Below are 16,239 nucleotides of genomic sequence, written 5' to 3'. Positions count from 1 at the left end.
CCAAGTCTTCTTCAGCAGGAAACCTTTCTTTTGGGAAGACAGACGAGGATCAGAACTTCTGCAACAAAGTGTCGTTGGAGATTCCAGTACGATTCCATTGACAACATGTCACGAAGAACTACAAACCGCACCCGAATCTGACATAAGGAACCCGCAAAACGACATTGGAGGTCGAAAGTCCAAGAGACTGCGTAAAAAACCGGACCGATTGACGGTAGATCCAACAAAGCCGGACTACTGTCGTAAAGCTAGCGACACTCCAATTGAACGTACTCCGTAGAGTTTCGAAGAGGCTTTATCCTCACCAGACCGCGACAAATGGCAACCAGCCATTGAAGAAGAATTAAGATCCCATGAAGCGATGTGTACATGGGAAAAGGCTCCCAGAAAAGAGGGAATGAAGGTGGTAAAAAGCAAATGGGTCTTTCGTATCAAGAACGAAAGTAACGGAAGCAAAAGGTATAAGGCCAGACTAGTAGCAAAGGGATTTACACAAGAACGTGGCGTGGATTATTTCGAAACTTTTTCGCCAGTTATAAAATTAACCAGTCTACGGACATTGCTAGCACTCGCTAACGAACGAAACATGGCGATGCGCCAATTCGATGTTAAGACAGCTTACCTCCACGGTGAACTGGAGGAGGAGGTCTACATGGAACTACCCCCAGGCACGGATCCAACCAGAAGCCCAACGGGAAGTCTACCTCCTACGCAAGTCTATATACGGACTCAAGCAAGCAGGTCGAACATGGTATCGCACACTGGATAAAATACTGACAACAGCAAAGTACCGACGATTGGAAACAGATAGGTACGTCTATGTACAAGAAAAAGGTCAAGACAATTAATTGTCTACCTTAAGGTAATACTTGGGAGTCTATGTCGACGACATATTACTTCTCGCTAACAGCGACATAGTGCTGCAAACGGCATTCTGCTTTCTAAACCAGAAAGTCAGTTTGAGAGACCTGGGAGGTCCTACCAAAATCCTCGGCATCGAGGTCCATCGAAATCAGAACGAGAAGACAATTAGTATCAGCCAGACGAAATATATGGACGAGATACTGCATCAGTATCACATGGACGAATGCAGGCCTATTAAGACGCCCATGGAAACCCGTCAAGAAGACACCGTCAAGAAACAAAAGGTGGAAGAGAGGCCGGACGTTCCCTGCCAAAGCCTCATTGGAAACCTCATGTATCTTGCGCAGGACACAAGACCAGACATAGCATTTGCGGTCAACAAACTCAGTCAGTTCAACACGTCCTGCACCATCCAACACTGGAAAATGGCAAAGCGAGTGTTGAGATTCTTACAAGGGCCAAAGAGTTTTTGCCTACAGTACAAAGCGAACAACGACCGGTTTCACGGGTATTCGGATGCTAGTTGGAACTCAGATACGGCATGTGGAAAATCTCAGAGTGCATTTGTATTCATAATGTCGGGAGCGGCAATCTCCTGGAAATCCACGAAACAAAGAATAGTCTGTGAAGCTGAGTATGTGGCTGTGTGCGAAGCCATGAAGGAGGGGAAGTGGTTCAGGATGTTTTTATGTGAGCTGGGATTTGACTCTCTATGCGAAGATGCGACAGCACTATATTGTGACAATCAATCCGCAAAGCTTTCCAAAAACCCCGTCCAACACCAAAGGCCCAAACATATCGGCCTCAAATATTTGTTTGCTAGGAAAGAAATAGAAGATTGACTTTTTCAGGTATCGTTTATTCGCACTACAGAAATGGCAGCCGACTACCTGACGAAACCGGTATCAGGAGTCAAGAAGAACTTGGACTTTCCATTTCACCGTAAACTGACGAATGAGCGTGAGGGGGAGAATGTTGTAAGCACTCATTGCATCAATTCACAGTTTTACTCATCATCACTTTGTTCTCTTTTGCTTTGCTGTTTTGACGAAAATAAAGGACTCGTGAAGTAACGTTCACGATGCACTGCGTGCCGATCGTCCAACACGGGCAGTCGTTCCTCGATTCCGTCTTGACTCCGGAGACTCTGCTATCAGATGGCCGGTCATCCATGTGATTACAAGCTCGGAGGTGTGACTGGGTACGAGGGACAAAAACGTACGTATTAAGAAGTTTGAGGTGGTAGTCAGAGGAGATGTGACTGACAAGGAATCTGACAGTAGGAGTACCTTCCCGAAGTTTCCAGGAAGTTTCGGGAGAGCCAGAATTATGGCCAGAAACTCATTTTCGTGAGGAGGTGTGTAATCCGGAAGGCGTACAGCAAACTGATCCAGTACACCTGAGGAACGAAGAGATCGACACCAGCCCCCTCGACCACTTTTAGGAGCAACACAGAACGAAGGACCGCAGATGCCCACTGGAGAAACCGGAAGAAATTTAGAAAAAATCTTGGCAGGCGGAAGCTGCACGCAAGATGTCTGTAGCCCGGTGTGACGGCTTGACCAGGGTGTCGGAGCGAATCGAAAACCGCAACCGAAAACCGAAAAAAAAACCGCTATTTAGGTGCGAACCAGAACCGAATCGAAACCGTATACGTTTTTTTCGCTCAGGAGTGAAACCGAAAACTTTATTTAACGGTTTTCGGTCCAAGCAAAAACTTCGCCGGTTTGGTCTACGAGTAGGCGAATGAAACTGTCGTCGTGTGTTCTGAAGTAATGTCATGGATACTTTACGAGGGTTATGGTTACGGTGCAATGTATGTCTGTATACTATGACCCTTGTGCTCCCTTTGTAACGTTTTATCGTTTGCGCACATAGACTTAGATGTACATGTGACCGGTTGTGACTCTCTACAAATGTACCGTAGTGTTCGTTTTAATTTCATCTGCCCAAACCCTCCTCAACTAAACAGCGACCCAAGGGGGCTGCGTAACGGCTTCTCTATCGGTAATGTCGCGCAACGTGTCCCTTGTTTGAGAGCAGCGAAGTTGAATACATTTACCTATCCGCGAGGCAGGCGCGTGCGAAGTGGCCCCTCTTTTGTGGACAGGACACGAAGAAAAGAAAACGGAGCCGTCGCGCGCGTTTGTGAGTGAAGGTGTCCCTCGATTTCCGTCGTACTCGTGCGGTGGTGCTTGCTGGCTAGGAAGCAGCAACAGACGTTTGGATGGGACACGATCGCACCAATCCAGCAAGAAAGTACTTTACGTATGACATCAAAACAAACAAGTTCGTCTGTATCATGTGCTTCAAGAAAGGAGAAAGCCTATTTGAACAGACAGTCACCTACAGGAACCAGGAGCTACCAATTTCACAGCTGCCTATTAATATTAAATACCATGTATGCGGAATAAACGGGCTTACATTTTGCAACATATTCTTTTTCTGGGAATGAATATGCCCACCAGAAGCAGAACCGGTTATAACCGGTATGAACCGTTATTTTTTTGCTCCGGAGCAGAACCGGTACCGGACCGTTTATGATAGAACCGGAACGAAAACCGGAGCGAAAAACGTTTCGGTTCGACACCCTGGGCTTGACGAATAGATTATCTCTCTTGCGAACGATTACCGGTACATGCTCACTCCAAACATGGACGTCGGGAAAGGTCTCGTAAACGGCGCCATAGACATTCTCAAGTATATACAGAACATTTCAATGCCGACGCGGCGACCACGAGTCGCAACCGTCTACTAATGAAGCCGTTGGAAGAACGGATCGCATCGTGACATACGCCTGTGGAATGACTTTGGAAACGTCCATATCGGTCGCAAGTTTCAACTCAAATCTCGCCTCGCCTTCTCAGCAAACCAAACACGCTCAGTCGTGACTGGACACCCATCAATAAGCGCACTATGAACATCGGTCTCAGTAAAACCGTAAACTGCAAGCCACAGCAGTTTCTTGTCGTTCCGGCGTGCGCAATCGCCGTACACAAATTCCAGGGCGGCACGTTTGATCAGGTCGTCTTCAAATACGACAGCGGCCGGGCCAACAACATCAGCTTGCTTACATCACTTTGAGTCGGGTGAAAACTGTCGAGGGCTTGTGCATGGTCAACGACAAGAACGACTTCCAGTTCCATCATGGACATCGCGGCAGCTACGCGCCGCGTATCAACGACATCAAAACTGAGTTCCGACGTCTCGAGCAACAGTGGCTCGACATCACCAGCTCGCGAGCTCATCTGTTCTGAACGTCTCAGCACACTACGTTGAGCGTACTGAACTGCAACGTACAGAGTCTCGCCGCGCATTCAGTCGACATCGCAACGGACACTGTGCTGCAACAGTGCGAGTAGACTCTAAGAAAAAAGGGGCGTGGAAAGGTGGTAACGTCTACAGTTACCGCCTAGGTCAATAAAGCGTCTGATAAGGGGTGTAAAAGGGTGGTAAAAACAATTATCATATATCCAACTTGCTACAAAAAGGCGTACACCCCCTCGCTCACCCAATCAGAAGCGGTAACCTTATCATTCGTGGCAATGGCTGGAGGAGAACGTGCTATGCGGTGAAGTTCTGTTTTCAGAGTGCGGTAGGAGGTATAGAACTTTGCAGCCTTTTAGGCACAACATATGCGACAAGTATTACCTCCTCAAAGGTGTAACTGCCCCACCCTTTTGTCTAATAGTGTACGTTGTGCTGAACCAGACATGCATGCGCGATCGCGAGTGCGCTGCATCGATCACCAGCTACGACAGCGTGTCTCGATGAAACTACCACGGCAAGACCGGACACATTGGCGGTGGTGTTGCAGTATACAAGCAGATACGCAACCTGACTATTTGTCGCTCGATCATCATCCAGATCGGCAACCATATGCAATGCACTCGCGAGTGTGCACTGTTAACCAAAAAAGTATACGTTACTTCCAGAAGAAGAGCAACGGCTTGTCCCATAGCGAAGCCCTCTAGAGGAGTTTTTTTTTTACCACTTCTAGAAGGAGTAAGCGTATACACCTCCTGTGCTGTAATACATATACTCCTCCAATAGAATTCTGTAGCACCGTAGTGCGTTTAGTGGTGAAGCCAATACTGTATTTTTTTTAAATCCGTGTTAGCGCCGCGAAGCAACTGTGGCTATGAGCGGCGTCCAGACGTGGATAGGTGGAGAGAGGACAGCAGGAAGGAGTGGGGGACAGGGAGGTTAGTATGCGTCCTGGGCCGACTTCAGCGGGAACTGTGCCGACATTTGTCTGGAAAGTCTTGGGAAAACCCAGGGAAAACCTCAGACAGCACAGCCGGTGACAGGATTCGAACCCGTGCCACCTCCCAGTCTCAGCGTGGAAAGCGATCATCCTAATCACTATGCCACGGGAGCTGGTCCAATACTGTAAAAAATTCCCCCCCTTTATTATAACGGTCTCCCACAGTCTTTCAAACTGCCATTTACCATACTGATTTATTGTGTGATACATTATTTCTAATTGTGTACCGTAATTTACTAGTTGTGGCAAAATCAGATACCATTGTTTTCGTTCCCAGGACACGGGCCATAAATGCCACACAGCAAAACTACATCATGCTGTTTAATAGTGGTCCGAACACGAACAACGATTAGATTACATGATGTAGTGTTCCTGTATAGCATTTATGGTCCATGTCCTGGGATCGAAAACAATAGTATCTGTTTTTACCCATGCTGCCCAGCACGGGCAAAATGAGTTGCACATGAGAATAACAACGTGAAACCCCGAGACACGGAGGAAAAACAAGACTATACAATCTCTCTCTCTTCGGTTTCATGCTGTTATCATGTACAGCTCGCCTGTACATTGGCCCTTCTGCACATGAGGATACGGGTTATGCATTGTACTGCTAGCGACACTGTTGTCTGGAATCGCCTGTCAGTCGTTCTGCAGCCCATATTTACTTGATTGTCATCGGAAACGCTGTTCCAATATTGTATTTAAAGAAATACCATATGCTTCACCCGTTTGTTACTCAAAATAAACGCTCTTGCAACTCCTGGAGATTTGAGATGAGATAAACAACGAGGAGCTGATTCCAGACAACCGTGTCGCAAGCAGTATGGACCTTAGACATACAGTGAAATCTATATCATGCGTTGTGATAGTAATACCGTTGCCAGTTAAAAAATAATGGTCCAAGTGGATTGTTTCGATACCACAAAGTTGAACTAAACATACCAAGAAGGAGGGCACCTGCATGACAAGTTTATCTGGAAGTAAGAACGTAAATGTTAGCTCAAGTCATTTGGTAATTAACATTCTCCATATGCTGCTGCAGATCGTACCAACAATAGCAGACAACATATTCTGCACTCGAATGCACCCGAATCCAACCCTCTACAGGAAAACAACTCATTTTTGACCAAAACACAACAGCCGACAGATTTATTTTTCTTAAACCTGAGAAAAACAAAATGCTCTTGCACAGCTGATGGTGCTTGAATGTAATCCTTGAAGCCTCTGGAAGAAGAACAGCCCATTTGTGAGCAAAACACATCAGCTGGAGGGTTTAGATTTCCATTACACAAAACTGAGAAAAATAATGTGCTGTTGCACACATGATGCTGCTTGAATGTAACCCTTGAAGGTCCTGGAAGAACACCTTATTTGTAGCCAGAGAGTCGAACCGAAACATTTATCGGTTCGGTTCGGGTTTAGGTTCGCCAATAAAGGTTCAGTTTCGGTTCAGCTTCGGAAGCTAATGGTTCGAATCGGTTTTTTCCAATCGGTTCGGTTCACGAACCGGTTCAGGGGCCACGGATGGGAATGAAGCACAAGAGGCAGGTTAAGCACACTTCCGTTTGTGTGGTATAGTGCTGGTACAGTGCTGTGGTACAGTGGACAGGAAGACGTCAACTGTCGTTCAAGATTTATCAATATTTTCCGCGATATGAAAGACAAGATTAATAGCGGTTACGACAGCAACATAACCATGAATTACATGTTTGGGTTGACTGCCCCAGCACGTAGCTCATGTCGCGGTGGTTAGCTACCCTCCGGGTTGTTCGTAAAATCTCGGCAGGAATAAAATAGTCAACCAAGCCTGCTACCTTGACCTAAGTCATTTAAGTCATTGATACTGGTATTATTATATATATTGATTACCAGTCAGGAGACGTGAATACATGTTAATCAGCAAACTACGCTTCGTGGTAGTTGGATTCGAAGGGTGCGATTCTGAGCCCACGGTCTTTATGCAGGGTGGCCCACCAAACATGATAGAAATTCATAGTAAAAAATGTAGGTCCCGGAGAGACATGCTGTCAAGAAATTTTTTCTGCCAATAATTTTGCCACATATTGGTAACATTTTTATTTCATTTCAATTGACGGAAAGTTAATTTCTTGAATTGAACTCCGAAATTTCCCAAGGCAACCTAACGTTTTCTTTGCTGAAATGGGTTCCCCGTGGTCATTTTACTCAGTATAGCGCATAATCACACTCGTAATGAAATGGCAATTGCAGAAATAAATTCACCGACAATCCGTGGAACTGAGCCCTTGGCTCCACCTCTTTTTTGACGGCTCGTAGTTTAAGCGCAAAGCTGCGAAGAAAGGAGGTTACATTGACACGCCACACGAAGGGGGGAAAGGATTACATGCCTTACCCACGGAACAAACACGCGCGGTGAGTGTGGGAATCAGAGCAATCTTATCAAAAATGAGGTCACCCCACGGCTTGTAACCCTCTCGTCCACCCTGCATAAAAGGCACGTTATCGTTCATCACTGACCGCCGCCGTGCTACCATGTCGCCGTTAGAGTGAAGTATCTGAGAAACAAAGACAGAGCACGCTCAAGAGCAAGTGCAAACAGAGAGTTCGACACATTATCGACCGATTCACGATATTTAAATACGATTTCAGTATTGTTTTTACCTTTTTTATTTCAAGAGCACAAAGAAAACCAGCTTGGTATGTTCTTTTGTAAGTTCACACACGCATGTTGGCAGTTTATCCTGCAGCGTCGTACACACTGACGCATGCTGTATTTGTATTTGAGCTCAGACAGTCTGCTTTCGCCATGCACTGCACACAAAAGAACAGAAGAAGTAAAAATCAAAAACAAACGAAGAAGAAAAAATTTGAAAGACTGAAAGTCGCACAGCCGACGACATATCCATCGGTTGGTCCGCCTATTCGCATTTATATACATGATGTCCACGATAACCGTAGAAATGATCTCTAACACATAGCGACGTCAAAGGAAAAGTCACAGCTCTCCTATGACGTTTGTGCTACAAACGGGCTGATCTTACGATACAGCACCTGTTTGTAGCACAAACGTCATAGGAGAACAGTCAGTTTTTCTTGGACAGCGCTATGTGTCAGCGATCATTTCTGCAGTTACGGTGGACACCCGTGCAGCTCAGGTTGATTAATATATTATTATAATATATGTCACTTCCTGAATGCTACCCAAAACTGTCATTCATCCCTAATTCTTATATATATTCTTGTAGACATTAGTAGTCAAAATAGTTTTCATTCATAACTCCCCATTCACCATCTTGAAACAAAGTTGTTGCTCTTATTTCCCGACTCGAGAAAATCCAGAGCACTCCTGCAGGGCACGACTTTTTCGGCAAGCAAAAGGTTATCAAAGAAGAAAAAAGATTAAAAGAAATAGTTTTTATGTTCATGCACAGCATGCAAAGTTCCACCTTTAGTTCTGTATGAATCGTTATGTGAACCGGTTACCGGTATTTTTTAACGGTTCAGTTCCGACTGTTCAGACTGTTTTGGTTCGGTTCAGTTCTGGTTCGGCCAAAAATAACAGTTAATAACGGTTTTCGGTTCAGGTTCGGTTCGGTTCGACTCTCTGTTTGTAGCCAAAATATAACAGCTGAACCAAGATTTAAATTTATACCTTATTCAAAACATACAAAATGCGCCGCCGTACAGTTGCTGCTTAAATGTGCACTGTGAAAGCAATGGAGTAAGTACAAGGTATATATAAACAGGTGGCGAAACTCCTATAAAGCCCTACGTCGTCAGATGGCGCCATGATAGAGACTGTCAGCGCCATCCATCCGTTGCGCGGACTCCTACTTTTGTAAATAAATGACGTCACATATGACGTCAGCAGCATGAATAATAAGTAGTGCATAATTAGCCATGGCACGTTTGCATTCGCGTACTTCGTTTGCGTTGTATACCCTTCCCCTTTTCCTTACCGAACCATACTAGTCACCATAGGTGGCGAAGTTACTTTTATTTTGTAGTGCACTACCGTTACTCACTACTTTTTCAAAAAGTAACGCGTCACGTTATTCGTTACTGTTGCGATAGTAGGTAACGCGTTACTAACACCGTTACTTCTGATAAGTAATTCCGTTACCTTTGCATTACTTCGCCAGTTGTCCTTATAATATGTAGCATTTTCGGTTGAGTCACACAAGTGCGTTCCGCAGATCAATAGACGCAATGTTGTGCACAAACAAGCGTCACGCATGAACAAAACTTACATGTATGATTTATTGCAACGCAGAAGTAGTTGACGCTTAAAATTTTCATCTGTGTAGCTGAGCAGACTCCTAATGACACGTGCGTGCTGCTTGTCAAGGTTGATCGAGACGGTGACCTTTTATCTCACACAGTATAAATCCAAACAGCGAATCCCTTGGTACTTTGTTACTTGTTCAGACGGTAGAGGATATTTTTCTGTCGCTTTTACCCCATTCGAAAAATACCAAAGGGAGTGAAAAATAGACGTGGTAGACAAGGGTGACATCTCAACCAGGGTAGGTCAATAGTCCTTTTGCGTTCTTCGCGGGTGCCGATGTGACCTTCTTGTCATTGTTGAAGATGAATAGAAAAAATCGGAGATTTTCCCGGAGTCTACAGGCACGGTCCTCGCTCAAGCTTTCAAGTTTAGACGGTGAAGCAATGTTCCCAAACACGCAGTAACGCATAACGCCGTTATGCGTTAGTTATAGTAAAAATGTAATGACGTTACGTTACTCATTACTTTTCTCCCAAATGTAATGCGTTACCATATTTCACTACCCGAATGTAACGCGTTACCGGTAACGCACTACTTTGTAACGCGTTACTCCCCACCTATGCTAGTCACCCAGGACAGCAATACCAGACGAGAACAGAGAAGAATAAATCACGTTAGGTTTAATGACACATATCAGTTCGAAATACATAGAAGGTGCGTTCTTTTCGGCAAAAAAAGTGCTGCACCTAAATCCCCGGTTTTCTGGGTTGGGAAGACCGCGAAAACCAGTTTAGTGAAAGGTGCAAAGGGACTAAACCCTTGAAAAGAATGCAATCACATGACAGTGACAACGGGCTGTCGTCTGCTACGAAGCAGGGCTGTAGCTGCGTAGTTTTGAGTTTTCGTAGAGCGTGGAGTTTTGTTCGTCGCGCAGTCCCACATTCTTCTGGTTCTTGTGACGGTAATGGCGTGTAACGGGAGTCTGGCGGCCTTTATGGAGCTAGTTGATTTCGGACTCAGAAGACGAGTGTTATGAATCGCGCTTGGTTTGTGCTACAATCAAAGTTCTCGAGAGGCATGAATGCTGTCGAATTCCTCTGTATTATGAAACTGTCGTGCCGAAGTACATGGAATTCGAGTACAAACGTTTGTTCCGACTGTCTTCACGCCGTGTCCAGCAACTTGCCGACATGTACGAGGCCTCCGAGTTCTACCCATCGAGCAGGGGCCAGATTTCGAAGACCGACGTCGCAGCCATTTCACGATGTCGTCTGCTTCCACACTTTTTCACCCACGTACGGGAAGGTGCAGAGGTTTTTGGGTTCAACGTGAAACTGGGGCAGAGGGAACTACGAAAAGAACGCGGGCGGGGCAAGAGTGCGCCGAGGAGGGGACGAAAAGAATGAAAAGGTGCTGCACCCTCCGAACCGGTTTGCTGGGTGCAAGGAGGTGCAAGCGAAAAGAACGCACCTAGAGTTATCACAGTTTTTGACGAAGGGCACGTGATAACCACAAATAAACAGGAAGTTTCACATAATGTCCATTCCTAACCTAGACCTAAACGTACACGTAGTGATTAGCTGTTTGTATTTCTTCAACGAGTGGTCATAATGGGTCCGTTGCAAAAGACATGGCATCGTTGGTGCACAGCTGATTCGCTAACACTCGTGCTATCATGACCGGTCTTGCCATGACGAAACCTTTTTTGCTCGGGGCCAGCAATACGGGATGCATAGCACTCATGTGTTTACACATGTTAATCTTGGCCTACAGCTTCGAAATGTGAACGTCGCTTACTGTTTAATCCAAAAAGTGTACGAACTCCGCATTACAATGCACGGGAACACGGCACAGATGCAAGAATGCACGGACAAACGAGCGTACTGCTACACATGCGAAGTGGAGCAGGATACGGAAACGTATTCAGGTGGTAGATGATTTCGTATATGTGTACTAGTGGGGCAACAGATAGCTTTTCCTATACTTGAATTATGAATAAACTATTAATTTATAAAAGACCGATGCGCGCGTCGTAAATATTTTTTGTTTACAACCGTACCTGTGGCACCAACACCCAGGATCGCTCGAGTCACAGAGATGACAGTGTTGCCGGGTCAGATTTGTTTGTTTTTTCCTCGCCTTCGCTACCTGGCTAAATTTACCTTGGTAAGTACACTTCATTTGATACACACAACCACTTCAGACATGGCTGCCCTATGCTATAGCAAGCAACAGCAAGAGTATACAAATAAAAGAAGTGGAACACAAGTGATGCAACCTACCTGATTCATTAGAAAATGAATTGTCTGAGTGCCGGCTGCAGGTGTCACTGAAAGGTGAAAGTTGGGACGTGGGATGCAAATTTTCCGGCGGTGCCAGGATGCTAGCGCAATCATTTCACAAATGGGGTGCATTCCAAATCGGTACTGAAAACTAAACAAGCCAGCTGGGGCCGAACGTGTTACACATATCTTCTTTTCAATGTGATGGCATTCGCACCGAATGTCTTATGATTTATCAAAGGAACATTACGTGACTTCCCTCCATCCGCTGTCTTTTGCTGCCTCCGCATCTCCAGCTGCAGATATCGTTGGCACAGCAACCCGGTAGAGATATCTTCGGCTTCGTGTGAAAACACCAAATTGCTCTTCGAGTTGCACGTTGCTTCCGTAACACTCAGGCGCGAAATGACCGAAGCAAACCGCTGCTTTTGAAGGTGGGACACTGGAACTGCACGCTGAATTGTTCTTGCTGCAGCAGGAGAAGCACTCACGCATTTTCGGTACGCAGCACGGAACACGAAACGCACCGGGAAGCCTCCTGGACAGGCCTAGCAAGTGCTTTGCAGCCGGATGAAGCAAAACTCACGTCCCTCGTGGGTTCAATGAAGTAATATAGAGATAATTGCTCACTAATACCCAATGACTGTTCTATCACTACTTCCATCTCAATCTACGCAGTAGCGCAGCAGAGCGCAGAGCAGACATCCCTGTCGGCTCGGTGGAATAAACCAAGCCAAATGTCATGCCAAGCCGAAACGTCCCCGACCTCGAGTGTGACGTTGACACGGGTTTGCGGGCCGCAAGTAGGAATGTCAGTGAATGACATCGTATGAGTATCGTTCCATTCTGTAACGTTCAACACTCGGCGTAGCTGAGCACGATCACTTCTCACGGCCGTGTGGGTGGACCTACTACCAAATGCATTCAGCCCGAACAATCCTTCCGAAAAGTATCAATCCTTTGATAACTCTGAGCTTCACATGTACAACCTTCAACGTCTCAGTCACAGTGAAAGCTTACAAATATAGTGATGGGTGATAGTGTCGATAGTTTTTGGCTATCGATTGTCCAACTATCGAGTGAACGGGAATTTCGAAAGTATCGTGATAGTTTTTCGGACTATCGATAGTATCGTTACATATCGGCAGTACAATTGTTGAAGATTCACTGCGCTGTACCTCGCTTGAGCTTAGGCAATCCAGCACACCTTACGAATTTGCGTTTCGCTCCTGGAAACTATCAATAGTTTATAGTCACTCGCAATTGAAAAGTTGAACATTTTTTCAACGAAGACAAAACCTTCGGAATTGTCGTTTTTCCCAGGCAGTTCGATGATCGCGCTTTGTATTGTTAGCCGCCGAGCGACCATTGATTGGCCAATTATTGATAGTTGCCTTTCGGGTATGATTCAGGTAAGAAAGAAAGAAAGAAGGAAAGCAATATGATCATCAGAAATAAAATGTGAAATTCATGAGATATCGGCATATTACACATCTGCACGGCTGTAAGTGGACACCTCTGAGTTTAAATTAGTGAAACAGAACATATGTGTCCTTAATTGTCAGAAATCCGTATTACTACGACACTAATATAAACTAGACAGTTCGACAGCTTATGCGACTGCTCTGAATAATGTTTAAGCACACGCATAGCGCACAAGAATCCACGAAATCTGTTTCCGTGCTTGGTTGGTTTGGAGCAAAATAGAGGTTCCCGTCCGTTTTGGGGAATTAAGCAGCTCCTCTGTTTTATACAATCAGTTTTTTTTTTGTGCTAACGGTCCAAAAGTACTAAAAAAAATCCATACTGTGTATCTAAATAAGGTTTTTGTTTAGATTGATAATACAACTAGGACCTGTAACTTCTACGTCTTTGCAGCAAGCGGTTTTGAACGGTGTCGAGCTTGCTATCGATAGCTCAAACTATGCATAGTTTTGAGCAGAACTATCGATAGTCAAATGAGTGGTCGTGTCAACCATCGATAGTACTATCGATAGTGTTTGGATGTCTATCGCCCATCACTACTTACAACTGACAGCTGGTGATCTGTTTAATCTGTGGTATGAGTGATTCGATTGTGAATGTAAAATATTCTTACCAGAAGTTCCACGTTCGCGCTAAAATAAAGTAAAGTAAAGTACCGTTGTGAAGGAAGGAAAGCAGAATAAACCGCCTGAACATAGGCATGCTCATATACTTTCACTTGTTAATGTCGTTCTATTTGAATTTAGAATATTTCAAATAGTACGTCATAATGTCCATCCATAGCAGTTTGCCTTTCGTCGACTTCGCGTAGAGCTCTGACGTGTCGGAGCCGTCTTGGCCGTGCTGAGAACCCCGACGCGGGCAGCATCTGACCCCGTTGCCGCCACATAGCACGACTATACAGGGTGTTTCACTTAAAGGGGTTGCGACAGGTCATCCCATGCTATCACAGATAATCGACGTAAAAACAGACAGATATCGACAGATAAAAGACGTTTTTTGCATCGATGTGAACCTGCATTGAAAGTTTCATAGCGGAGAGGGTAATAGAAGCGGAGAAAACTGGCACAGCGAATACCGAAACTCATGCGGCTCTGACATCACAGACCTCGCCGCCGCCAGTGAGGGAGCGCACGAGAAGTCACGTGCCTACAGCTCCCAATAGGAATGGGCGCAACTCTGGGCTCTGTGACGTGTGCGCTTTGCTTGGGAGTGTGTTCGACGGCCTGTATCTCACCAAGTACGACACGTAGAAGAATTATTATTTTCCCCTCAGTATTCTGGCGTGCGGCACAATGCGTCCATGATGTAATGAACCACATCTATGAAAGTGTCCCAACCGCTTTAAGGCGATAAAAAATTATAACTGGCGACGTACTCGCCGGCGGATTGTCGGAATTTCGCCATTTACATTCTGGAAACTTTTGCCATCATCAAGGAAGGCATTGGACAATAGTCGAAAAAAATTAGTAAGAATTAGCCCGGCCTGCTTGATTTTCGCAGAGAGGCGCGCGCGAAATCTGCGTCTAGACGAGAAAGTGTCCCCGCCTTCTTTTGTCTTGGCTTCTTTGTGATAAGACGGTTGTTTTGTTTTCTTTGTGATAAGTCGGTTGTCACCAGCATCAAGGTCAACGCGGCGCAAAGAAAGGTAACACAAGAGGCGAGAACACTTCCTCCTCTCCCCGCCAGTACCGTGCGCTTTTCTTTGCGACAATCAAGCAGGCGTGGCTAAAGCCGAATTTTTACTAATTTTTAAGGCTATTTCTGTTGCGACACTGTGCATAGTTTCTGTTGGGTGTGTGGTTACCCCTAGGAGGACTTCATATTTCTGTAAGAAAAAGTGACGTTCGCCTTTCAATTTTCAAAGTTCAATTGAAAAATAAATAAATTTCCCACATTGAAAAATTGTCCAAAGCCTTCCTCAATGGTGGAAAAAGTTTCCAGAAGGTAATTGCGGAAACTCCGATTATCCACCGGCGAGTACGTAGCGAGTTAGAAGTTTTTATCACCTTAGGTGAAACACCCTGTATACGGGAGAGGATACACCTTATCAAACCTATGATAAGTCAACAAGGAGCCAATCCCTTATAAAAAGTGTATTGCTACTATATAACTAGGGTTTCGCGTTTTCAGCATTTGCCGAGAAATTCCGAAAAACACCTGCCGAATATTTTCCTAGAAATTCGGCACATTCCGAAAAATTCCGCATTGCACTCTTGCATATGGTGCACATGCCGAAAATGCCTCTACCAGATTGCTTTTTTTCTTTTTTTCTTTCTCCTGGGCATTACATTTTCGTTTTTCCTTTACATCGTTTCCAGGTGGAATGTGGGGAATACCGCCCTGCAGAGCTCCTATAGCCTTTAGTTCAGGGAAAACATATTCCGCTGTAACACTTTGATCAGTGTGTCAGGAGGGTTCAAGTAGAGAGTTCCCCTCTAGGAGAGGAAAGGAAATCTTTTGCATTCTCAATGTCCTCCTACTAAGCTGCCCTGTTTCCATGAGTCATTATAGCAGCCGATTTTTCGGCATCTATTTGGCGCAAAGGTTTTAAAATACCGAAAATATCCGGTTTTGACAAACCATATAAATACCGAAAAACACCCGCCGAATCTCCCCAGGAATAAGTGCCGAAAACGCGGAACCCTATAGATAACATGTCTATTGACAGTCGTCAATAGCTGTATGAAGAAATTACATAAAGGGTTTATAAGCCTTGTATGGTCTTCCTGTAGACAGTCTTTTGGGAATTGGCTCCTGATTTCTCATTGAGCCCTTATCGTAGTAAATCTATAAACAAATGGTTATAGAGCCTCCATATGGACTATCAACACGAAGCTTTCATAGAATCAATAAGAAGTTTATAGACCCTGTATGGACCTCTGGTAGAATGTCTGTTGGGAATTGGTCACTGATTTCTTATTGAGCTTTTATTCCGAAAGGGTCTATAAATTTCATATTGAGCCTGCGTTGCAAAACGATTATTGTGTTTATATTGAACCTGTATTGTAATAGGCTATAGAGTTGCTATTGAGTCTGTATCGCCAAACCGTTACTGTATTCCTACTGAGTTGGTATTGAAAAAAAGTGGCCGTTAACGCCTAGCGGACGTGGACAGATGGAGAAAGGACAGC

The sequence above is a fragment of the Ornithodoros turicata genome, chromosome 1 (assembly GCF_037126465.1).
Source record: "Ornithodoros turicata isolate Travis chromosome 1, ASM3712646v1, whole genome shotgun sequence".
Classification (NCBI taxonomy): domain Eukaryota; kingdom Metazoa; phylum Arthropoda; class Arachnida; order Ixodida; family Argasidae; genus Ornithodoros; species Ornithodoros turicata.
The sequence above is the reverse complement of the archived record's forward strand: the minus strand, read 5'-3'. Positions refer to the sequence as shown.